Below are 27189 nucleotides of genomic sequence, written 5' to 3' on the forward strand. Positions count from 1 at the left end.
TAGTTGGATGAAACCTATTAGGGAGAGAAAAGGGCGTGTTTGCATTCTAAAGCCTGCTGATCTCCTTTGGGATTTCAATATAATGGACAGGTTTAAGCCTATTCATGTCATTGCTGTGACTGACTTGGGCTCTTGTCACACAGATGTATTGAACACAGTCAAGAGCTGACATCATAAAAAATGAAAGGCAGTGGGCAAAGTAACAAAGATCCCTGAAACCAAATGTTGTACAAGGGAAGTGGGGAGGGTAGAGGTGCTGCTGTGGAGGGATGAAAAGATAAATTCATATAGCAAAGCAATAAGCCAGTAAAAGTAATCTTTGTGGTAGCACCCTAAGTTTCTTTGAGGTGGGAGAAAATTGTATCCATCAAGATGAGTGAAAACTGGTGGACCAGATCAGAAGTGGTGAGCTTAAATTGCATCTAAGTTAGATAGGGGGATGTCTTCCTATTGGTCAGGACAGTGAAGCACTGGAAGAGATTTTCCAGGGAGGTTATGGGGTCTCTGCCACCCAGAACAGATTAGGAAAGCATCTGTTAGGAATAAAATAGATATATTTGATCCTGATTAAGGATTGGGTAGAGCAGGGCAGACTACCTGACCTCTTGCAGCTCTCATCTGTTGATTGCAGCACAGGAGGATAAGAGCTTGGATGGAAAGATGGTGCTGTGTGGATAGATAAGAAAAGCTGAAACTTAGAGATTTTTCTGCACTATGACAACTCAGTTATGACTGACATGTTAATGATGCTGAGACCGGAATAACCCTTCTGAGTTCCAGCAAGGATGAGATATTGGGAGTTTCTCGGTGCTGGGGGGTAGAGACGGGGGACCCAGGCTGGGGATTGTCGAGGTTTGAATTAGAGAAGAATTCAAACTGTAACCAACAGAATCAGAAAGGTAGGAGAAGATGGCAAGAGACAGAAATGGAGACATTCTGGGATTTTAAAATGGCAGAGAGATTAGGAAAAAGATGAAGAGAGGTAATCAGGGTGATCGCAAAGGGAAAATATCCAGAACTGTGGGAGTGGGCACAGGGGTAAGAAGAGGCTGTAGAAGACTGAATGTAGGGAAGTGAAGATAACCAAATTCTCTGTCCTTAATAGGAGAAGAAGAAAGAAGAAAGAAGGCAGGGTAAAGAAAGAAGGATGTATTCCCATGACTGCAGTTTCTGAAGGCTGCCTTCTCATGTCAGTCTTCACTGGAACTGCTTGGAGTTTCTTATTGAAAAAAGCAAATTATGATCTGACCTGCAAAGGGTTCTGTTAACATAATGGACTGCTCAGGAAGGCAACTACAAAAATTATTTTTTATCAGAAGGCAGAAAGTGTTGTTTCGTGTTTCAGAAGTGATACAGGCTTCTGTAAAAACAGGCCTAAAGCAGCTGCTTTTGATGTTGGCTACACCTGTCAAGCCTGGTTTTTAGACTGATGTTGTGATACTATTGGAGGAACACTCAGTCTGTTTTTGTAGAAGCCCTCTTACAACCCTGTAAGGTTGAAGAAATCACGTCATAATACTTGCACTTGCATGAGGATCCCTCTTGCAGATCTGCCATGGGCTATTAAAGGCATATTTAAATCAGGCATGTTCAAGCCCAGCATTTAAACATTGCTATAATTCTGTTGAAAGCATCTCCAAAGGCTTTTGTTTCTTTTTTTCCTAGTGAAAAGAGTTTTTGATTTAAATGTTCCCCTCACAGTATGTGCAACCAAACGTTACCACCAAATGCACAGGGAGGAGAGACAGAGATAAACTTGTGAGACTCCTTTTGTACAAGGTAAATGAGTTTGCTGGATGCAAACAGGCTCCCGCTAACTCCCCCAGCCCTACGGTCTGCTCTGCATGGGTGGAACCCTCTGTGCAGCACTGCTGAAGTAAATGAGCTCTGTGTGAGCACAAGGTTACCTGAAGGACGAGGTCCTAATACTGAGAGAACTAAAGCAGGTTTTTAAAATCCTTCTGGCACACTAAGCAGCTTTTGCAGAGCAGGGAAGGCTATGTGGGCTTTTGTTTTTGTTTTGTAAATGGGGGTTGTGAACTCCATAATTCTCTAAGAAAATTGTTTATTATTGCCTGGAACTGGTTTCAGCTATGCACATGCAAAATCCCCTTTCTGCCCGTGCTTGGAGGAACCCCATGGCTTTTCTACCTCTACGGGCCTGGCTGAGGGTTCCACAGAAGCAGGTTAGATTGAGCAGGATAATATGCACCTTTCTCCCTGTTTAGTTTCCCCAGATACTCCTAAGAGGCACATATGTTTTGCTGAGCACTCTCCACTTCTATTTATACTCTGCAGTTCAATAGGAATTACTGTAAGAATCCTTCTCCTGGGGAACCTGGCCTTAACCTTTTGTTAGGTTAAGTATGGATTTGCAAAGCAAGTTGTTTTACACTCTTCAGATAATCACTGGTGTTGGAAATACAGGAAGCAGGGTACACTGAAAATCAGAGGGAACCTCTTTTATGAAGTGTTTAGTTCTGTATGTACTTCAGTGTTCAAGGAGCAAAACATTTATTAGAAAGGAGATGAACTTTGGAGTGGAATCAAGTGGAGAATCTTTAGACATCCCTGGCTAAAATTTGCCCAGTTCATAACTCTGCTGAGCTGTATCAGTGCGTTACAATTCCAGTGGTACACCCACACTGTACAGCCCAGGGCACCTCAATAACACACTGGTTATGTTTACACCGCTGAACTACACAGTGAAAGATAGTGACCTTGAACGCTGAACCCCAACTGCTTTTTCACTCCTTGTCTCTGTTTTGGAGACTGCTGTAGCTAACCATCTCCAAGGCGAAGTCTCCTCCAGGTTTGATGCTCTGCACCCCCAGGGGCATGGTGTTCATACCCTTGGTGTCATGGTGCAATACACCAGTCTGGTGGACTACTGTGGACACCTCATATATGTCATTTGAGAGACGTTTAATGGCAAAAGCATACAACGTATTAGCTCTGTCTTAGTGTCAGAGGGGCACCACAGACTCAGAGGAAATTGAGGGCCAAATGCTATGCAGTGGGGATCTGGCCACTGTACTCGGGAGAGGCTTCACTACAGCCCTCTTGATGCAGGGAAGATGCTGATCAGTCCTTTAGAAACAAGCCTTGGCTGGGACATGCTTTTCCTTAACAGTGTAGACATAGCTGTTAGCTTGGTCACAGCACTGTGCTATCAGATTCAAATGCCTTTTATACTGGAATTGCCTCAGATCTGTCCAGCACAGAAGACGAGCAGAGAAATTCAAGCCTGTGGGTATCCTTATGTCCAAGTCATCATGGACAGGGCTACAGTGTCCATTAGTATTTTGTTCCCTAACACTTTCTGTTATGAGACCATGGTTTTAATTGTGGATAGCTTTGCCAGATTATTCAGGATTAAGTTTTATGTGCCAGTATCCTGAAGATTTTAGCCAACGTGGTTACATTGTGTTGCCCATTTTCCAAAAAGTCTGGTGTTGCTGTTATTGGAAAGGTATTGCTCATATTTTCTTTGAAAAAGAGAAATTGCGGGGGGTTGGGGGGGTGGGTTGGGGGGGTGGAAAGAGATGTATTTCATTTATTTAAGTGAAAGAACAATGTTTTAGAAGGAATGGATATAAACAAAAGCTTTCTGGCTGCAAATCAGAGGATTTCTGACCGTTACAGGAGCAAATATTTGAAACAGCATTCAGACAGGGTCATAATTTAAATTTTCATGTTTATAGAAATAATTATTTATACAAAGAATTACAGTATAAATTATTATATTTATGCAAATAACTGTTATATGATTACTTATAATAGGAGACTTGATTAAGTGGCTCAGGACAGCCTTTCTAAGAGTTTGCTTGTATTTTCCAGTCCTTTCTTCTGCATTAATATAATTCACCTTTATAGCTGTACAGTCTCATCCATTCTTGGGTCTTGACTAGTTTAATTATTCTAGTAGTATTCTAGTCCCCAAGTCAAAAGGTTTTCTTATTTACTTCCACGAGTAGACCTAACTGGAAATTTCTATTCTTTTCTTTTCTGGTCATTTCTGTTTAAACAAAGAAAGACATGATAGAGAACCTTGGTTTTGCCTTTTCGTTTTTCTACAGTTTTAAATTAAGACCACAGCTTTGCATTCCATTGTGTGAACATCAGCAAATACTGTGTGTTTTCTTTGCAGCTTGCATTTTGAAAGGATATTAACTTGTTGTGGGACTGCTGCTTGAGAAATAGACTTCCAGAAAAATCATGATGTATTCTGTTTAATAAACTTAAAGGAGCTCAGAATCACAGATCCAAACTGCTCTGAATAAAAAGAGAAACATTAACAAGTGTCTCAATCAATTCAGTGTCTTACATTTATGCAAAGTAAAGAAAAATAGAAGGGCAAACCTTTCCGCACCTCCTCTGGAAGAGTACTGTATGGTAACGCAGCTCTATGGGGGCAACTCTTTTTAACTATTCACCCCTGTTTTGAACCCACTTTTGTTTCAGCATTAGGAGTATTAATTGGGAGGGATCAAAGAGGTCTTTTAGGGTCAGCTAAATGGTATTTCTCTTTGCTTGCCCTCCTGGCTGGCCTTAGGCATATCGGACTTAAGCAAGAAGGATCACGTTGCCAGGAGCTCTGTAACACCGATGCACTCGTCCCGCTGTATGCTGCACCTTTATGCATTTGAAAGTTGATGCTGATACTGCCACTTCAAAGGCTCCATTTTGCTTCAGGGGATTCTATCTTTAAAGCACTCAACATCAGTGGGAGGATTTTCCCGTCATGTCACATCCCACTTTTGAAGTTTCTTGTTAATAGGGGTCGCCTTTGAAGACTTCCCACTCCTGAGATGTTCTTCTCCCAGTTCTTGTTGCAGGGATGTCTCTCACAAGATCTTTTTAGCATCCCTCCTGAGGATTTTCTATCTTTAGGAACATCCCTTAAGAGCTTCTTGTTGGTTAGGCCTGGGCCTTTAGAAGAGTTTTGATATCCTTTAACAAGTCCCTGCTTGTGGGCCAGATCATGCAGTCTCTACTCAGGACTGAGTTCACTGTAACTAACTCACCTCTGTAAGATGAGCGTGAACCTGGACAAAGCTTTTCTTTATGAGTGGATTTCATTCTTCTCCCATTACTTGAGTCTATTTAAAGAGAAATTATTATATATCTATTGCAAAAATAAAGACACACTCCTTGTTATAATTACCATTTTAATTAGTAATGGACAATTCCGTTTTTATGAAATCAGAAACTAACTCATGCTTAAATACTGCACCTTTTTGCAGGAAAGTCACATTAACTTTGTTTTCTTTTGATTCCTTTCCTCTCAATGTTGCACTTGCTTGCCCAGATTGGAAAATACCACGCCTTTTAGTATTACAGGCCTTATTGAAAACAAAAAGTACCAGAAAACTTATTTGAAAGCCTCTTCTCATGAGATTTGGAAACCCCAGAGGTCCACATAAGAAACTCAACTATCGAGCACTTGCATGAACCAAGTCTTTGAGCTTTTTGAGTTCTTCACATGACTTAGTATGAGTGTTGTCGGATGAATAATTTCAGAATGTTGATGCATGATTTGAGTCTACTCTAATTCCTAGATCCTTTATATTTTTGGTGGATAAGCATTAAACAAGTCTTTCTTTAAAAAATCCAATTTTTTGTTGTTGAAAGTTTTGTATGTGCAAGAAACAAGCAAACATAGATTTTAAAAGGTTTAAAAATATATGTAAATTACATGAATTTATAAGAAGTGCAGGCATTCTCCTCATCCCAATTTGACTTAGGAATGTGCTTTTAGAATTCTCCATTGTCAAATATCTTTCTTGTTGTATGTCTGTTTTGGGGTTTGTTTTTTTAAGTTGACCTGCCATTGTGACCTTGGAAAATATGTGAACGGTGGAAGAGAAGCTACTGTGGAAAGCCACAAAGAAGGAAGATGTTAGAGAAACATTATGCAAATCAGGCCACAAAAAATGAAAATGGTTTTGGAAATCCTGATAGAGAAGCAAATAGTTACATGCGTGTGGGAATAAACGCGATCTGGTTTCCAGCGGGTTTGTATCATGTGACTGATTCACTTGTTAACTGAGAAAAAGGACATCAGGTGCAGTCTGAAGACCCTGGGGGACCTTGACTAAGATCTGGATCAATGATGGACATTTCATCAGTGAGATGATCTAGGGAGAGAACTTGCTGAAGCAGGGAAGAAAGGGAGGTTGGCTGAGATGTGTTTTGAAGTACCTGAGAGAAGAGAGCGCAAAGTAGCAGCTCTAGGAGTTGCAAAGCAAAGGTGTGCAGAGGTGCTTCAGAGTAAAAGGCTCAGAGGTAGTTAACTGACAAAACGCTTGCAGCTAGGGAGGAATTTAGCCCCTTGAACCAGAAAAACATTGGGACAACAGGCAAGAAGAAAAACTTAAAATAGTGAGGAAAAAAGGCTGTGTAAATGAGACAAGCAGTGGGCCACTTATCTTAACTTTCAGACAGGAGAGGTCCTCCTTTGGAAGCCCACAGCTGAAAACTTGATGTGAAAGCTTATTTTAAAATGAAAATTAGTCTAAAATTCTGCATTATTGGCATGTCATAAAATGGATTATGTGTAATAATAACTGATATTATAAAATTAAAAGTTCATCTATTTGAATAGACTTTCATTTTTAAATGCAGTCAATTTTTTAGAGAAGAAATTGTATGTGCTTATTGAAGAGAGAACAAAGCAAGATTATGTGCTACTACTAATACATCTACTGTCATGTCAAGAAGGTCTTTATTTTTTTTCTTAAGATGTTAAAAGTTCTGTAAAGAGCTATTTTAGTTCAGGGTTCCAAGGTGTTTCTTTTCAACAAACATATGATGCTTTGAAGAAGAAAATAGAATGAGATGTTTCACTTGGTAGTACAGTAGCAGCTGGTTGTAGTATCCTGGAAAAATTGTTCCTGGCAAAGAAGGATATTAAAAGCAAAACCCCTACTACTTTATATATGATTTGGATAAAAATAACATAAAACATTTTGATTACTATATCATGTTATGTATTGAAATAAGTAAGTGCTTAAAGAAAATATTTGTTTTCACAAAACTTCATTGTTTTTCCCTGGAAAATTTTTTCTTTAAAGGATTCCAGCATTGTCTAGTCATGTCCAGTTTCCAAGGCTAAAAAAGCCCTTAGGTTGTTCATAATGTGGTTGTTAATCTGACCAGTACTGGTGCTGTCTCAGCCTCTGATAGCAAGGCTTATGTTGAAGTATGAGTCTCCATTATAATTTGGTTTATTTAATATCTCTCGCTTAAATTCTCAAACGCAATTTTCTAGCTCTCCTTTCAAAGATACTAATGTTTTCATCAGTAATGTCAACAGCTAACTAAAAATCAATAAGATTCTTTTCTTGCCTCACTCTTTCTGAAATCAAGACTCTTCCAATCGCAAGTTACTCACATTCTTATTGTACACAATAAATGAAGTTTTCCACTCGTAATGAGAGATTATTGTGATAAATATCAAACATGACTTTGAATGAAATGCAGAGCCATACAAGGCATACTTAGTAAGAGATACCATCTTGAATAATGTTAGAATCATTTCTGAAGCTAAGAAAGAGAAGATAATTTGGAGCAGAAATAGCTAGTTGAAAAAAAAAAAACCTCGCCAAACAAAAAAACCCCAAGCATGGCTCCTGACGTGTTATCTCAAGCAGTAAAATCTGCTTGTTTAAGGACCTATTAATCATAGCGGAAAATGCTGCCCAATTTACATAACTGAGCAGCAGAATATAAAATTTGGCTGAAGTAAAGTGAACATTAATTAGGCAGCTCTTGTAAGTAGCAATGAGCTTCTCTCTTCTCCCTGAAATTTTTAGTACGTACCCAGTAATTTCACATGGGATTCGGGATGTCTTGCAGGAATTAGCTGGCACTTGTCTCCCTGTTTCTCATCTCTGCCGTGCCCTTAATAATGCATGTTGCAGGGGACACAGTTCATCTTTGCCAGACCCTGCAGACAAACACTGACAAGATCTTCTCTATTAGAAGTTGTGGGTTGCATCTGTCTGAAGCCTGGTATGTGCCTGTGATGATTTAAAGCCCACGCTGCCAGGAGCGAGCTTGACAGTCTCGGACCCTCAGAGACTGGCCCCATTCCCAGGCGCTCCAATGGATATGTGCATTTCCAGTATACTGACTGCACCTGGCACTGGGATCGGAGCACAGTGCTCTTTGCTCTGTTGCAGCCTACTTACTTAGATTTTATTTGCCTGCATTTAATTTCAAACAGCATGATAAAAAATCCTATGACATTGTAATTGTTGCTGAACGCCATGGCCACCTGGCACCTTGTGGTAACAGCGGAGGGATAACCTTGATCCTTGCATTCTGCCAGGGCTGAGCCCCAGCCATAACATTGACTGGGAACACTGGGACCTCTCCGTACAGGTCAATCAGTAAAGCAAATATTTTGTGCAGATATTGGTTCATATTTGCATGGGTTGGTTTTTTTTTCTTTAATTAGGGTAATTCATCTTCAAAAATATCTTAAGTTGCATAGTAACATGTTTTCATTTTAGTTCCTTTGAAGACATTGTAATTAGTGTATTGAGTTACCTAATGAATGATTAGAAGCAAATAATGGTTAACGGTTATTGTTTCTTGCTGAGGGAAACATCGCTGCATTGTTTACAGTTCATTGTTTTTTTGAAGGTTATCTTGGCAATCACGAAGGTGAAAGATTGTTCTTTTTTGTTATGAAATGAAAGGTTTAGATTTTGGATTACAGACAAAATGGCAGAAAAAACGTTGCTTTTTAGCAGAAAAAGTAACACGCTGCCAAATTGCTTTAAGTTAACACAAATCACCTGCTGTCCACCACCACCAGAATAAATGTTAGTGCTGGGTCTTGAATTTTTCTGGGTCTTGAATTTTCCATGTCAATTTCTGGTTAACTCTTTTAGACCGATTTCTTAAATTATCTTTAGCTTTGGCTATAGTTTTACAACCATCAGTAGGAAACTACTGTAAAGACAGTAATTGTGGGTTACAAATTGTTCAGATAGAAAGACTGAATGTTAATATTTATCCTAAAAACTAATCATCGGAAAGCTTTTGTATTAGAGAAAAAAACCCAAAACTATTTCTCTTCACTGGTAGCTGGATTAAATATTCTTGTTTTAGAAAAGTAAGATTGCAAACATTATAAATAATTATAAATCTTTGCATTCCATATATGATTCCGTATCTAATACTTGGATTGTAGTTTTGCTTTAAAATACACTGTCTAGCAAAAATTTGCTCTCTGTCAGGATCAGGTAGTAGTTCTTTGAATCACTGATAATTTAAAGCTTCAAATTGATTATAAAAATGTCACCAACAGAAGTTCTGTCCCGAGAATTACAGTATTTGGGTCAAGGCCACAATATATCCCTTGCTTGGGAAAGTGTAGTGACATTATTAGTCAACCATTTACAACCTTTTCGTTTCACCCATTGAAAGAAATCTAGAGACACATATGAATCAGAGATTGCTGTGCTACATTGGCTGAGAATAATCCTAAAGGCTCCCTAAACCAAAATTCTTTGTAGAATCATAGAATCATAGAACCATAGAACCATAGAATAGTTTGGGTTGGAAGGGACCTTTAAAGGTCATCTAGTCCAACCCCCGTGCAGTGAGCAGGGACATCTTCAACTTGATCAGGTTGCTCAGAGCCCCATCCAACCTGACCTTGAATGTGTCCAGGGATGGGGCATCTACCACCTCTCTGGCCAACCTGTTGCAGTGTTTCACCACCCTCATTGTAAAAACTTTCTTCCTTATATCTAGTCTAAATCTACCCTCTTTTAGTTCAAAACCATTACCCCTTGTCCTATTGCAACAGGCCCTGCTAAAAAGTCTGTCCCCATCTTTCTTATAGGCCCCTTTTAAGTACTGAAAGGCCCCAATAAGGTCTCCCCAGAGCCTTCTCTTCTCCAGGCTGAACAACCCCAACTCTCTCAGCCTTTCTTCATAGGAGAGATGTTCCATCCCTTGGATCATCTTTGTGGCCCTCCTCTGGACCCAATCCAACAGGTCTGTGTCTTTCCTGTGCTGAGGGCTCCAGAGCTGGACGCAGTGCTCCAGGTGGGGTCTCACCAGCATGGAGTAGAGGGGCAGAATCACCTCCCTCAACCTGCTGGCCATAATTCTTTTGATACAGACCAGGATATGGTTGGCTTTCTGGGCTGCGAGTGCACATTTTTGGCTCATGTCCAGCTTTTCATCCACCAGTACCCCCAAGTCCTTCTCCACAGGGCTGCTCTCAATCACATCATTCCCCAGCCTGTATTGATACTGGGTGTTGCCCACACCCAGGTGCAGGACCTTGCACTTGGCCTTGATGAACCTCATGAGGTTCACATAGGCCCACTTCTCCAGCTTGTCCAGGTCCCTCTGGATGGCATCCTGTCCCTTAGGCGTGTCGACCGCACCACTCAGCTTGGTGTCATCTTCACACTTGCTGAGGGTGCACTCGATCCCACTGCTTATGTTATTGATGAAGATACTAAACAGTACTGGTCCCAGTACGGACCCCTGAGGGACACCACTTGTCACTGATCTCCATCTGGACATTGAGCCATTGACCACTGCCCTCTGGATGCGACCATCCAACCAATTCCTCATCCACCAAACAGCCCACCCATCAATTCCGTATCTTTCCAATTTAGAGAGAAGGCTGTTGTGGAGGACTGTGTCAAAGGCCTTACAGAAGTCCAGATAGATGACATCCATAGCTCTTCCCTTGTCCACTGACGTAGTCACTCCATCATAGAAAGCCACGAGGTTGGTCAGGCAGGACTTGCCCTTGGTGAGGCCATGCTGGCTGTGTCGAATCACCTCCCTGTCCTCCATGTGGCTTAGCAGAGCTTCTAGGAAGATCTGTTCCATGATCTTCCCAGGCACAGAGGTGAGGCTGACAGGTCAGTAGTCCCCAGGGTCCTCCTTTCTACCCTTTTTAAAAATGGGCACAATGTTTCCCTTTTTCCAGTCACCAGGGACTTCACCTGACTGCCGTGACTTTTCAAATATCATGGAGAGTGGCTCGGCAACTACATCAGCCAATTCCCTCAGGACCCTGGGATGCATCTCATCAGGTCCCATAGACTTATGTATGTTCAGGTTCCTCAGGTGGTCACGAACTTGATCTTCTCTTACAGTGGGAGGGACTTTGCTCCCCAGTCCCTGTCTTGCAGTCCATCCACTCGAGAGGTGTGGGAAGAGAGGTTGCCAGTGAAGACTGAGGCAAAGAAGTTGTTGAGTACCTCAGCCTTCTCCTCGACCGTTGTCACCAGTTCGCCAGTCTTGCTCATCAGGGGGGTACACTTTCTTTGACCTTCCTTTTCTGGCTCACATACCTGTAGAAGCCCTTCTTATTATTCTTTGCATCCCTTGCCAAGTTCAGCTCCAGCTGCGCCTTGGCCTTCCTGACCCCATCCCTACACAACCGGGCAGTGTCCCTATACTCTTCCCAGGATACCTGTCCCTGCTTCCACTGCCTGTGCATTTCCCTCTTGCCCTTTAGTTTGACCAGCAGGTCTCGACTCATCCATGCCCGTCTCTTGCCTTCCTTGCCTGATTTCTTACACCTGGGGATCGAGAGCTCTTGCGCTCTATGGAAAGCGTCCTTAAAGATCTGCCAGCTCTGTTCTGCTCCCTTGTCCCTGAGGGCAGTTTCCCAGAGGAAACTATTGATGAACACCTTGAAGAGCTGGAATTTTGCTTTCCTAAAATTCAGGGTCCTGACTTTACTCTTTGCCTGACCCATATCCCTCAGGACTGCGAATTGCACCAGTGTATGATCACTGCAGCCCAAGCTGCCTCCAGTATCGACCTTACGGATAAGCTCACTTGCGTTGGTGACCAACAGATCCAGTATCGCATCCCCTCTGGTAGGGCTGTCTATTACCTGGCTTACGCAGTTATCCTCAACGCACTCCAGGAGTCTCCTGGATTGCCTACAGCTCGCCGTGCTGCTTTTACAGCAGATGTCAGCGTGGTTGAAGTCCCCCAGCAGGACAGGAGCCTGCAAGCACGATGCCTCCTGTAGCAGGAGTAAGAAAGCTTTGTCAATAGGCTTGTGTAGGCATATGATAAATTTTCATAATGTAGGTTTCTGGATACAGTAGTTATATCACTATAAACAACATAAATATTTTGCATAAATATTAATTTACATTTTATTGCTCTTGTATCACCAGTGTGGCAAGTGCTTCCAAATGCTTTGAGTGTAAACAATGAAGCAGATATTAAATGGGATACACAGAAGTCTTCTTTCTCATTAAGGTGTCCTAAGCAACTGGTAAGGGGAATGTGGAGAAAAACCCACAAAAGCCAGGAGCGGATACAAACTGCCAGGAATGCAGATGTTTGTACACATCCGGAACAGGTTTGAATTCTGCGAAAATTGTCTTTACTGCTTAGTTGATGCCCACAACTGTCTTATTTGCTGTACAGGGCAAAGAAAATAAAATCCAAGTTCGGAAGAAAATTATAGTCTCTTAGTACCAAGAAAAAAAACCCAAGTATGAAAAGATGGGTTAAAGAGATAGAGCATGCCAGCTTGCTGAGATGACACAAAACTGGTTCCATGATTATGGTATTGTGAATTGTTTATCTTTAGTCAGACTGTAAATCAGTGAAAGATCTCTAAATAAATACTGGGACAAAATTATCTTCCCCCTGTCCCCTTCATTTGCTCTCTTTCTGCTGTGACAATAAACCATGCAGTCTAAGTATATTTCTGATACCTGTAATTAACATCTCAAGCTTTTTTAAGAGAAAAAAAACCAAAACCAAACAAAACCTATAAATTTTTGTATGCAAAGTCTCATGTAGCCCAGAAAAACAACCTTGCAGCTAAATATAATGAAAGTTCACTGTTCTGCCAACAGGTACTACTTGAGCGATCTGCTTTTGGGGTAGATAATAACAAATCCTACACAAAAATCACATCATGCATGTATGTATTAAAGGTACTCAACTATGAGCAGAATGAGCACTGACTACCCTGGGCAGGAAAGTGCATGATGGGTATTAGTTAACAAAGAGAGGGTCCATCATGTGTCTGCTCATTGCTGGGTGAAATATTGTAAACATGGACATGGCAAGGAGGTCTTGCTGTCTCAGAGGCCTGAGATGACTCTCTTAACAGCCAGGGAACATATCTTGCATAGTTGATGTTTTCCAGGTGGTGCAAGCAATGTATAAAATAAGGTATGTTTTTAAACCAAGGTATTTTTTGTTTGTTTTTGATATGTGGAGCACATACGGCATTGCAGGCAGAGTCTCTGCAGATCTCTGCTGTTGCTACAGTGCGGAGCTTCAAGCTGTGCGCTTGGTCTCTGTAATTCTCCCTTCACACTGTTTCTGGTTAATAAATGAAGCACAGCGTCGTTTCCATTTTGTGCTGGGTAGACCGCGTACCTCTCTCTGCAGCAGTCATGGAAGCAGTAGGGAGCTGGGGAGCACATGGGGGGTTGTCAACTGCAGAAACACCCATCAGTTATGGGGCGTGCAGCGGCCTTTCTGCTGCGATGTCAACAGCTTTCATCAGCCATGTCCTGAGTCCTGAAGGACCATGCTTGGGGTGACGCTGCAGGAACCTGTCTGCCAGGTGCCACATTGGTTCCACTCAGATGGAGACCCCTTGCAACACACAAGTAATTTCCTGGAAAGCTGGGAAAAAGAAGGGCCCTGAGGGAAGTTTTTAAGAGGAACAGCTTTCATCTCCACTGGTGGATAAGGAGGTGTTTAAGCTGTTATGTTAGTGTCTATTGGAAAGGGGACAATAAAATATATTTGGGGGGAGTTGTAAGGAACAGTTTACACATGCAATGCCTCACCAGTTTGGAAGCCTGCCAGTGGTGGAGATTGCCTCTTGACTGTCATGGTCAACATGATCTTTCATTAATATGCCTTCCGCTGTCCAAATCCTTTCACCGTTTTGGCCTCTGTAACATCTTGTGACAGTAAGTTCTGCAGTTGAATTTTGAGTCATGCTAAAATCAGTTTAAATTTGTTACCAGATAATTTCACCACACCTCCAAGTTTGCACCTTTCCCGTACCGTTCATGGTTTTCCACCATTTCCCTTCCTACTGTTGGTTTCACCACATCTACCCATGTGCATTCCGAACAGAGGTTTTGTGTCAAAAAGCCTCTGTTTGAAGACGTGTTGCAGGGCTGCATGCCATATCCAGGATGTGTCACACCGTGAATTTATGCAGGGACCCAAGGAGAGAATGTTTTCCCTGTGCTTTTCCTAATAATTCTAAATGTTTCATTTGCCTCTTTGATTGCTGCAGGGCATTGAACTGATGTTAAAAAAAAAGCCTGTCCTCAATGACTTTAAGATCGCTTTCCTGAGTATATAAAACAAAGGAAGTTTTAACAATAGAGAAAAGGACACAGCAATAATTTATTAAAAACAGCACAACAGTGAGTCATAAGCATGCAAATAAGCTAAACACTTGCTCCCACATTATCTGCATCCACAGCTTTTTGCTATTTTGCCACAGAATATCATCTGACCAAATGTTTGGGTTTTGGTTTTTTTTTTTTTTGTGAATGCTTTTTTCCCCTTTGGTTTTCCACTGCCCTTGGTCCCTTGGTGAACAGCTTGTTCCCACCAGCTGATGAAGCCACTGGGAAAAGTCTGTCTCACGCTTTTTGTCCAGTCCTGATGCGTTGTTCCTCCCCTGGGTCAGCCCAAAGTCTGTCACCCAGCCTACCACTGAAATCTCATCTCATCACATGTGGGTAAATGAGGGTGGCAGAGGGAAGTGGGGAGAGTCACTATAGCGCTTGACTCAACTTTCTTGCTTCCTCCACATGTATTTGAAATGCACAATCTGCCACCAAGCTGCCTTTCTCTTATCACTCCACATCTGAGACTTCCAGCTCCTACATCTCATGCAGTGAGCAGCAGCTCTCTTCTCCTCTGGTGATGTGTGAGTGTCACTTTGTCTGGATTGCCTCTTCCAGTGGTGCCAGTATCTGGTGTCTTCAGCCTTCTTGTCTGCTTACAGCATCTGTGCCTCTTGCAAAGCTTGGCTGGCATCAGAGCCATGTGCCTACCTAAGTTTGTTTCGCTCTCATTCCAGTATGGAGGTTAAAGATCCTTGTGCAGAGGTGTTACAGCAGGGACTAGCTCCTCTCTAGATACCTCTTCCCTCTTGCCCCAGCCTGCCCTATCTTATAGTAAGTGAAAATGGCTGATGGGTAAACCCCTAATTCATATTGACTATGTCTGTGGGTCCAAGCATGTGTCACCCAGCTTGCTCCAAGCTCTGGGTCCCAAGCTGAGTGCTGTTGGATCTGTTGGATAGCACCTGTGTATTGAAATCAGGACATGAGAAACAAGGGGTCAGGAAGAAAGGTCTGGTTCATACCCAAGTCTTGCCCTAATACGAGGATGAGGTGTGGGTGGTGTGTGGGTCCAGGTTAGAAAGTCTCCCCAGGTTCCTATCAAGTACTTTTTATTGTCTACTAATAGTATGATATGGTTTGATTTCCTTATCTGTATCATCAAAATTTAAAAGGATTTTAACCAAAGCAGCCCTGCATCAGCATACATAGAGCCATCTATGCAAACGAACCGGTTTGCTCCCACCTGTCCTCTGGTTCCTGAGGTAGCAGAAGAGTTTTCCCCCATGAGCTTCAGCATCAATATGCCACTGTAAAATGAACCTTATGAATAGTACATTGCCATAATTAATAACAGCATTTCAACTCGATTTTTGCAAACATGCACTAGGTCTGCCTCACAATTCTTCACAGTGGATGAAGGGAGAGGAACATGTAAGCTTCTTCTTGCAACAAATACTCTTGTTTCTAACACAGCTATAAGCAGAGGTATCATTAGCAGCACGTGGCATTTTTGTTTTCAGCATTTGGTTTTCACAGCTGCTTTATTAAATAATGCCTTAACATAGACTCAAGGTGGCCAAAACTAGAGGCAGACAGTTCAAGCCTGCAGGCTTGACTCACACAACGTTTCCCTGTGACATGCATGGGGAATCCCCACCCCAAAAGTCCTCATAACCTTGATCCTGTCTAAACAATTCTTACAAGCTGAAGGGCGGATGTACAACCCTCCAAAACAATGTGGTTACACGGGGAAGGTGCCGTATACTGCATTGTGTTACTGAAAACAGTCTGTTGTCAGAAATGCTGGGCTTTGATTTACTGGCATAACTACGGACTATTCCTTTGTGTTCTGAGAGTGGAAACCAAACAAAATACTGTGTGAGGTACATGACACACCAAAACCTGCTGTTTCTGCTGGCTTGGATGGTGCTACTCAGAGCTGAACCACTTGGCCTCCCTTTCCCCGTCTGTTACTGGTAGCACTTAAGTGAAGATGCTGCCTGCTGGGGCTGAAGCTAATTTATGCTCTCACAGAAGAGGAATTGTACTGCAGTGCACAGAGGCAAAACTCCAAAAAGCGGTCTGAAAGTAAAGGCTGATTTTTGATTAACCAAAGCATCCTCTGTTGTGAACGCTCCTCGAGACAAATGTGTCCATCCTCCTAGCAGGACATGAGACCGAGGCATAGGACACTGCTCAAGTACTCAGCAGTTTGGCTTTATTTAGATTAATAACTCCCACTGAAATAAATGTGAATAAATTCTATAAATATCACTGAAGATCAGGGCCATTGAGGCAAGGCAATCTCAAGAAACCATCCAGTGAATCTTTAAAACTCTTTTCTATTAGAGTTAAGCTGTAACTAATGCTCCATTACGATGGCATACTGGAGTCCTTGGAGAACTTTTTAAGGACCCACTTAAGGGAAGAGCTGCTTAATTCTAGTGTGCAGCGAATATTTGGGCAGTTCTTGCCTTTGTTCCTGGACTCTCAAGTGAGTCGTCTAGTCTTATGGTCTCTGTTCTCCCTCTGTAAAGTGGGAGAAAGTGCCACAGAGTAAGGCACTCGGGAGTGCTCAGACACTGTGATGATTATGACAATGAGGGAGGGACGTTTTAAGCATCTGGATAAATTGGCGCTAGATGCTACAGGAGGGCACGCATGGCATTCGTGCCAGGTGGTATTTGTATAGTGGCCCTTTCCCACTCCTTCAGGCTGGAAGTTTATCTCAGGGATTATTGTTGTCTCCTATTGCCATTCTCTCCAGGTTTAGTGTCCTGTTTCTGAGGAATTATTTGGAATAAATTAGACTGTGATGTAAAAACTTTTAACTCAAGGCCACTCAATGTATTGACAGATTTCTTTATTCTGGGTACCAATTAACAGCTCTTTCCAAAACACCTTGTATTTCCAGTTACTGCTAGGAACTCCTGTTTAATTTATTAATTTCTGAGGATCAAGCCAGGTTGGGGGCAGAGACAGAGAGAGGGAGCATATAGATTTTTTACTGAACTGCCTTGTCTTTTAACCGGGTATATCTGCTTACAATGTTATTCTGTGCAGAACTGGGGGAAATACTCACCTAAGTTTCATGTTCTTATGCTATGACACACTTACAGACGTATTAAGAATGGTCAAGCCCCACACCCCAGAGGACAACTCACTTGGTTGACTCCCACCTCTTCCAGTGTACAACCTGATGCGTGAGCATCATGCCTTAAAGCAGAAGGACCATTGCAAGCTTTGTGTATATACAGTGTGCCTGAAATTCATCTCTCTCACAGTGCCCTACTGGAGATCATCTTGACCACCTTGACAATGCCTCTGTCCTCCAATGCTCTGATCTCATCCAGTATCTGCCTGTGGTTTGCAGAACATGTGCTCAGGGAACCAAGCTGAAGGTTTCACGTTGTCTCTGCTTATACACCAAGGCCTTTTCTGCAGTGTGCTCCCGTATAAATACAGGAATTCAAAACAAGTGTTGTGAGCCGTGTTCCAGGCTGCATGCCTGGGCCTGCTGATATGGACTGCTATTTGGCTAGCAGCACTAATCAATCAGGCTTCAGGAGTGGACAGAAAGCATTTTCAGCCAGCAGGCTGAGCCATAAAATCTAAAACTCAGCAAGAGCTGCTTAGAAATAGTATGAAACAAAGTAGTGAAAATTAATCTTGTGTATCTGCAGGGGTTTTTAGGTTAGATCCTTTTTCAAGATAGAAAACAAAGGTCTATTTCTGCAGCAGTCATGAGGGTTTTTCACTTTGACTTATCACTTGTAAGTGATTTTGGAGAAAAAAAAAAAAAAGGTTAAGAAAGAAAGAAAAAAAATCACTCTTGTCTTCTCTTCTTTCTCCTTGCTGCAGCCTCAGTTAGATCATGGCAGCACAGAGTCAATGTGGCATTTGGCACAACCAAGGTGATGAGGAATCTTGGCAAGGGCAAGTGGGCAGCAAGGTGGTGGTGAGTGTGTGGGGTGCATCCTACAGAAGATCAGCCACTGATGAAGCAACTTTTTCTTCTGCCAGCAACTGATCCACTTTGGCAGTTCCTGCCCATTCCTCCTCTCTCCTCAGAAAAGGTTGCTACCACCACCTCTGTGCTGGATGCCACTGAGCTCTTTGTGTAGCTGCTGTCTAATCATGCCAGTGGAAACCTGGAGGAAGAGCAGGACAAGGATCTGACAACGGTGGAGAAAGAAGAGCGTCTTAAACCCAGAAAAGTGAGTCACTCCTTGGTCATGAAAATGGTGATGGACAGTTTGTTTCCCATTCAGCAGCACTAGTTCTTATTAATGGGAGGGACCAGCTGATGAAACTGGCCTTGCTTGTATGATCAGGGAGTACCGTCAAGACCTGTGATCCACCCACAAGCGGGGCATAAACATTGTGTTTTATAGCCTTTTCTGTAGCACATTCAAAGGTACAAAGACAGGAGCATTAGCTGTGTGGGAAATTGGACAGGTAGTAGATGGGCTGGCAATAACAGCGCTCAGGAAACAGAGCTCTGCCTGGCAGCACTTCTCCAGGAGCCTCCAGGAATCTCAGCAGGACAGGGCTTTTAGGGAGTGTCAGCAAAAGGGAGATTATGTCCCTCAAAAATAATTGGTGTTTGTTTAATAGCTTCCAAGTGAATTTCAGATTCAGCTCCATGCTATTATTAAACATGAAATAGGTGCTAATGCAAAGGAAGGAGGAAGCAGCTGTATGCACAGTTACTGTGCCAGCGTTTTCTAACCTTTTGAAATCTTTCACGCTAGATGTCTAAAGCTGGCAGTGTCCAGGAGAGAAAGGGAAGGAGGGTGCAGAGAAAGAAAGGATGTTTGCATTGGCATTGGCTCTTCCATCAACATCAGCAGTGGCTGAAGTGTGCATGTTACTCTACAAAAGAAATTGGGATCAAAGAGTGAGGGAAGCATTTGAGGGAAAATAAACTTAGCTATCAGTTCCACCCCCCCTTCCTGTCCTCAGAGGATTTTGATTAGGCTGCTGTCTGACAAGCCTGAAGGAAGGACCTCTGTTGTTCATCTCAGCCTTATGGATTTCTGCCAGGTTTCTGGTCACATTTATGCTGACTTGTCCCTAGCAGGATAGAAAAAAATGTCCTATTTTTAGCAAACACAAAGATCTAGCATATGGCCTGCAGTCTATCATCCTGAGCTCTGGATGCCACATTGCATAAAAGGAGCAGGGTTATTCGGGATCACTGCCTGGATGGGAAGACCTCCAAGGACAATCTGTGTGGTGTCAGTGTTTGAGGAGGTGATGTTCTTTTTTCCGAGTCCGTGCGTCATCTTGCTTAATGACACTGAAATGTTTCACATGAAGCAAAAGTCATGGTCCTCACTACTTTTGGTCAGGTTTCAAGTTTTACAGCATCTGCAATGATTTTTCAAAAGGGCGCCTCTGCCTCCTCAGATAATGGTGCATTATGGCCATACCTTCTGAAAAGCTGGCTATGCAGTGTGCACATTTCTTTTGAAAATCTGGTCACTTAGGTATCTTGTGAATTCTTTGACCAGTCTGACTCTGAAGGATATGAGATGTTTTAGGAAAAACAGTGATGTGGACCATAAAATGATCAGTCTTTATAAATGCTTTAACTATACCCACCCTTGTATCTTTGCCATTCTCTACTACTTCTTGAGTATGTTACCCAGAAAACAAGGCCACTGCAAATCCATTGGTTATTACTGCCATAAAACTGGAGTATTATCATGCAGAAGCTAGGAGAAAGTGTATTTTGACCTAATTGCTAAGCTGGGTGGATCTAGGAGAGCACATCCATGATGTAGATGTTAGGTGATGCCTGTAGATGGCATTGCTGTGGCCCGTTCAGGAGCTAAAGGGTGATGCATAGATGGACTGAAGTGCTCAACTCTGATCTAGATGCCTTCTCCTTTGACTCGAATGGTTTTTTCTTAGTAGACCCAGAAGTCCAAGATTCACCAACCCACAGTGGTTGGATGTGACACTAGACCGGTAACTTGTAATTGTATCATCATCCATACACTTCCTGGATGGCATCTGTTTGTTCAGGATAAATGTCTGTCATGTAGACTCAGCCTCTAGTTTAGTTATTTGAGGCCTCCTTCTTTAGATGTTGGGGAGATGCTGACACATCTCAGGCCATCTTGTCCTGAAACTCACCTATTCCTAAAATAGCCATTATATGAATTTTGCTCTGGAAGAGACCACTGATTATGAAGATAGTCTGTCATGACTAGTTTGGGTTAAAATGTCTTCTTCAAAGTTCTTTATGTTTTCAGTGCAGATGGTAAAGTTAGATGAAGTCAGTGTCATTTTCTTGCCATATCAGTCCTGCAGACTCTGAGTTTGGAGGCATCTTGAGGTATTTATGAGCAAAAACTTCGCAAGCATTACCTAGTTTGGAGAGAATGATTATGATAAATGGATATTCATAAATACTTGTTAAGAATTTCTGCATTCCTAAGAGAAAGGTAACAAATGAAGCAGTGTCGTTTTTCTTTTTCTCTTTCCTTTCTTTCCAGCATGTCCTCCTTTTTCCATGTGAGGGAAAGAAACATATTCCTATTTCTTCCCAATAGGTGCCTTTACAAATGCCTTTCAGCAGCATACTATGATATTCCATAGCTACTGGGTACGGTGAATTCAACTTAATAAAAATAACATAAAAGTTCACTTTCTCACAAGCTGCAAAATGACACTTTTTTTTTCCCTGTATAGAAACTCTCACAGTGCCCGAGTTTCCTAAAAATGCTGGGTTTTTTTTGTTTCCATTAGAAGGGATTTTTTTCTTTCTTTGAGGGCTCTGGGAAGTTTTCTATTGACTTCTTCATTTGTTTCATGGACATGTGCAATCCTGTTCTGTCTACAACTTTCCTGCGTAAAACTCACACAAATAGTTTGATTGGTTTAATCAGTGCTCCCTGCCGGGTCTATTTCCATCCCTTCTGAAAGGTTTCTGCCTCACCTGTGGCAGTAATCTCCTGACTAAAACTTCTGGCACTACATGTCAAAATAACCCTAAACCAATTTTTACTGTCCTTAACATGCTGAGTTAGAATTTTGTGGTGATTCAGGAGCTGTTATTAAAGCAGCTGTGTCGCACCTGCAAGACAAATCAAGGGAAGGTCTGGAAGTGGAAAACTTAGAGCTCTCCCAAAATGAGCCATCCTCGCTTTTAAGCCAGAGCTCCAGGCTTACGCAGTGCCTGTGTTTACACTGATAGTGAGACACTGGCCTAAATCTGCCACCTGTATATACAGTATGTACTGTACACCCTGTATGCACTACAAATACTGTACAAACAGCTTTAGTTGACCCCAGCAGCTGTCCAGCCCCATCTGGGAAGTTCTGCTGAGCTGCAGGGTTAGCTCTCGAGTCTTCCCATCAGGCCTGTCTGTGCCTACGTTGTGTTCAGAACATCCTTGAAAACCGTGGGCTGTGAGCAGTTGCCATCAGCAAACACCAGCCCTGCCTCTCCTGCTCCTGATTTTCTTCCCTTCTGCACCCAGCTTCTTGTCCTTGTTGCCCACTCTTAGAAATAAGCCCAGAAGAAGATACAAGAACAGTTCTGAGAAGGACCTAGCACAATGGAGATTATTGCAATGTAAATATCTGTTACAAACGAGAGAAGAGTGACTTAACAGTTTGATCTGGGTGAGGATAGTTCTCAAAGTTGATCTGAAACAGGTAGACCAATAGATTGGTAGACCTACCTTTAAGACAACCTGCATAGGCTTTCAAACATTAACACTTTAGTGTTGTTCTCAGAGAGGCTTCACTCTCTGCTTAACATCAGGGGTGTATACTGAGAATTTATAATCAGAAAAATATAGCATGTCTTAGAGATGGAGACACTCCTAAATACTTGAGTTAACCTCAAGTGAGATGTGTCTGAATACACTAACAGATCCAATCAAAGCACCTTAGGGTGACCATAGCTGCTCTGAGCTTTGTTGTTAAAGCCTCCCTGTGATCTGGAGCATTTTCAAACTTCTCCTTTGCAAACTCTACACTCATTCTTAGTTTCCCCACTGCCCTCATGCTTCCTTTCAGCAACAACAAATGCTGTTTTCTTCCTTCTTTTGTCTGACTCTTCAGCAAACTCTCATTATCCCTCCTTGCTTTTCCACAAACCTTGAAAGGCAACTGGGTGGCAAGTAGTTATTGTAGATGCCCATCATGGGGCCCATCGGTTCTGCCAGCTATCGCCGCACCCCTTTGATGTTGTTGAAGTCTGATTCCTTGTGTGAGGGGGGCTCCGCCCCCCAGAGCACATTGTGCATCCCAGAGAGAACAAGCTCTGATTGTGCTGCCAGTCAAAGCACAGCGGAGATGCTGCTGGGGGTAATAATGGGAGATACAAAGGTGGCTGAGATCACAGGCTGAGGAGGGGAGGGAGAGAAAGACAGACAAACCATACTGGAGTTCAGTGGTTGAGAAGAATAGCCAGGCTCAATTGGAAGATGGTGGAACAGAAAAGGAGTTTCCATAGAGGTGGTGGAAAAGAAAAGGAATGGCGTTTCATCAGTTCAATAAAGGGCTGGGATTTTTCTTTGAGCGTTGACAGACCTTCTGTTTTTTGAACTGGTTCGTTGGCTTCTAGCCCAACACTTATGCTCCAAGGCAAGCTACTGCTTGCAGTGCTTTTGAGACAGAGGGAGCATGTTAAAAATACTGGCTTTTTAGGATTATCAGATACTTTGGTATGGGTAAAAATTAAGAATTTGTCTTTTTCTTTTTCTCTTTCTTCATTCCCCTTCCTCCTCCTCCCTCTCTTTCTAAGGGTAACCAGCTGCATTTAGTTAGCTAAAAATCAAACAACTTTTTTTCCTGTTTTAGAAAATGTTTCCAGCTGGGGAAAGGCCTTTGAAAAGAGACAAGGCCACCAGCCATTACAGGGACAGAGTGGAATAAGGGATTATGAAAAGGTTACTGATGAGCTGAGGGACTTATATTTAGAAACAAAATGTGATGAGAAAATCCTTGAAAACTATATTTTTAAAAATAAATTCAGTGGACTTTTCCTAGCTTTTCATTGTAATTTTTTCCATGCTCTGTATCCATTACATAATGTATTTCTGTGTCATTGTATGCCATTAACCAGGTGTACTGTGCATAGCTATGTTGACTTTCAGGTCCATTGAATTTATCCAACAACAAGGATATGGCAACATGCACCATACTGCGCAATTAATAGAAACCTGAGCTGTAAAACTAGGCTTCAGATTTAAACCTCTGCTTTTTGGAGGTGACAGGGTTTGAGATTCTCTTCTTATCAGCATTTAATAGGACTGAGAATGAGGCAATTAGTTACAATTGAGCACATATAAAGAGGGTGAGAAAAGATGAGTGCAGGCCCTCTTTGATGAAATATAACAAACTTGTTTCACTAAAATGATAAAATAAGGCAGAGTTTAAAAGGTAGATGATTTGGAGAGAATAACAATCCTCCAAAAAAAAAAGTTATTTGAAGACTAAGGTTTTATTTTCAGTTCTTTCCTTAGCTGCTTCCACGATGCTCTAGAAATCACCCCACATGTCTGTACTTTCTAGGTCCTTGGGATGGCATCCTTAGTCTGACTGCCTGCCCCTTAGGTCTGAAAACATGCAGGGAAGATACCAATGTCGATAGGGATCTCTAATAATGAAGTATGCTATTGAGGTTAATAGGATGAATAATCAATTGTATTCCAGTTCTTATTTAATATTATATACTATATCCGTTTACCTCCCTTCACAGATTTTTCTTTGTAATATCATGGTGCCCTTGTTCTTCAGACTCACTTCAGCTCTGTGTTTGGAAATCACCTAGCACAGTTAAAGGAATGGGACAATATGACTAATAAATGCCATAGATATGAAAGGATATGCTGAACAAATGCATGTACATTTTCTCTCTTTGCATATACTTTCTTTACACTATGTACTTCAGACTGATCAAATATTATAACAGAATTCATTGGATAACTTAGCCCATAAAAAGAAAAGATATTAATATTTGGAATATTATTCCTTTATCATATCCACTCACTTTTTAAACTATATTTGAATTACATTATGAATTTTGGCATTGAATTTTCTGGCATTTGCCAGATGACCAATCAGGTCAAAATCTCTTTATTGCAACTAATTTGTGCTGGAATGATCTGTAATGCCATGGCAGAATTGGATTGTGACATAAATATATGCATCTGCATTTGCACACAAGCATTTCAGTTCTGCCATCTGGCACCTCCTTCAGCAGAAAGTTAACTCGGCTTATTCCTTAAAACGTTGACCTATGGCCTGTTCAACATTAAACAGATTTGCAGCTGGACTCCTTGAGACCACACCTTCCTCTAAAATAAGCAAAATTCAGCTTCTTTGAAACAACTCCTTTGGGATCTCTGCCACCTCTCTGTTGCCTTCCAGAGTGGTTTCTTTATGATGGGGTTGTTACCAGATATTTTGGTTTTAAACAGTGATATATTGGATGAGAAGTGGCAGGCCCATTTGAAAAAAAACAAAGCAACAAATGAATTTATAAAGGTATGTATATGTAAGAAAGTCACCAACCTTGATAAACGCCTCTTTAAAGTTTTACTGTGGTACTTTCGGTGTAGTGCTTTAATTTGTATCGGCACAGTGTCTGCTCTGACAGGTCAGCCCTTACAAGCTATGGTGAGCCAAACTGAGATTAGTATCCAGTCACTTAATTCTGTGAACAGCAGTAAATATTACCCATTAAGTACAGATGAATTAGTGGCACTATTGAACTAATGTGAACTGGGGTTTCTGGGAGATATACAGTTGCACATGAGTGGCGCCGCTGATAAACACATTTTCTTATCACACTTTTCAGCAAAGCACAACTATTTGAATTCCTTGGGCTTGGCTTGTCAAGCAATTACATCACCAAGCAGGTCTCCTCATGCCTTGGATATACTAAAACTTGGGGAAAAAATGTTGTTTATAAAAGACTGACAATATGATATGTGATTGCATGGTTCTTAGAAGTGATACAATGCCCCTGGTTGCCCCTGGTTTTGTCTCCAGCAATAACTACAAGCCGAGAGGGCTGTGTGCCCTGTCACTTGAATAGCTGTTATTGGAAGGGCAAATTCCAGCCTAATACCCTTGGACGTTGTTTGTTAGAGTGGTTATTTGACCCCAACATAAAAAAGTAAATAAATTGTGCATTACCTCAACATAGATTCATGTTTTGTTCTTCTTCCAGGTGCTGTTCTTTCTATCCCTTTCACCGGTAGACTGAAAGTCTTTCTCAAATGTAGTTATGTTCATGTACACAGGATGAAAGATCTCTCTTCTAATTTTAACCATTTAACCATAACCATAAAAGATCTCACGATACCTGTTGCAAGCAGGAGACTGCCAGCTGCCATGCCCTAGACAGGATCCATCAGGACTAATTACATTTTGCTTACCCAAAACTGTCCATAAACCTTCTGATTAAAAGTTTTTCTATATTTCTCCTAAAATCTGATTGCATTGTGACAGCATCATTTCCATACTCCAATCAAAATGTTCTTTAATGTTGTGTGAGTTATTGCCCACATATGCAGCTGTTAAGAAAGCGCTTAGAAGCCTTATGGGAGGGAAAGCACATAACGTCACCCACACACAAACACGATTCCTGAGTTTATCACGGAACGAGGACAATAAGCAACTAGTTTGTTGTTACGGGCTGTGTCAATAAGGTTAAAATATCACTGTATCTGAGCCTTATTGTGACAGGCAACATGCAAGCACAGTATAAACTCTGTGTCTGTAGAAGCTAAAAGAATTCTTAATTTCTAGAGGGACTTGACTTTTGGATTTGACCTTTTCTTTAGCTCTTTTACAATAATAATGTTCTATCAGGTTTTGGCCCAAATATTGTTCATATTCAAAGATGATCCTGTGTGCTGAGAATGGAAACTATAATCTGTGTCTCTGCCTTTCCTCTAGCAGCAGACAGGAACTCCTGCCTTTTCCCTGGGTTAGAGAAGTTGCCGTGCACCAGGATCTGGAGAAAAATCCTGTCCTGGCAAAGACTGGATCTCATGAAGAGGGATTACCCACACAACAGGTCTGCTGCTGTCAGCCAGACCGTTCAAAAAGACCGTCTCCAAGGGTCAGTCTCACAAAAAATATCTCCCCACCCATGAAGTGGTTTCTGCTATTTGTAGCTTCTGGGCAGAAAATAAGATCAGTGAGAAAAAGACTGTTCAAATGAGGGAAAAAATGCTCTGAGTTACTGCATGACTTCCTTTCTGAGGAGGAAATACACTCATGGGGAAAAATTACCTCCAGCTTCTCTTTCTCAAAAGTTTCCAAATTTTCGGTGAGCAAAAGCAGAGGAAGCAATAACTAGTAATGAATCAAGAACTATTGATGTAGAAACCATGAACATGTGAAAGTCTCACACTGGCCCTTCCCTTCTGATTCTCAAGGATTCATTCTGCTTTGAGCTTCTGGAAATAGGACTTTTTACAGTGTCATAGCACGTTTTCATCTGTTCATGCCTCACGTGTAGAACCAGAACTCTTACCCTTTTGTCCCTCTTTTCTCCCAAATGTATTCCTCGAAATAGTGATAATGAGACTTGTTAGTGACTCCCTTTCTTTGCCTCCTGAAATTTGGTTAATACTTTCAATTTTTTTCTCCTTAAGCCAGTGGGCCTCCACCCTGAGGATCTCTGTATTAACTGAGTCCAGGAAATAATGTTTTGGTAAAAAGTTTTTTTTACTGACAATATCCTTTTTGTTAACATCATCACCTTCGTTTAGGAACATTATTAGCCTTTTGAAGATTTACAGCTTTGTTTAGCACTGCATTGCAATGCCTTTTGACCATGATTCAGAAGTTATTTGAG

This window comes from Mycteria americana, chromosome 2 (assembly GCF_035582795.1).
Source record: "Mycteria americana isolate JAX WOST 10 ecotype Jacksonville Zoo and Gardens chromosome 2, USCA_MyAme_1.0, whole genome shotgun sequence".
Taxonomy (NCBI): Eukaryota; Metazoa; Chordata; class Aves; order Ciconiiformes; family Ciconiidae; genus Mycteria; species Mycteria americana.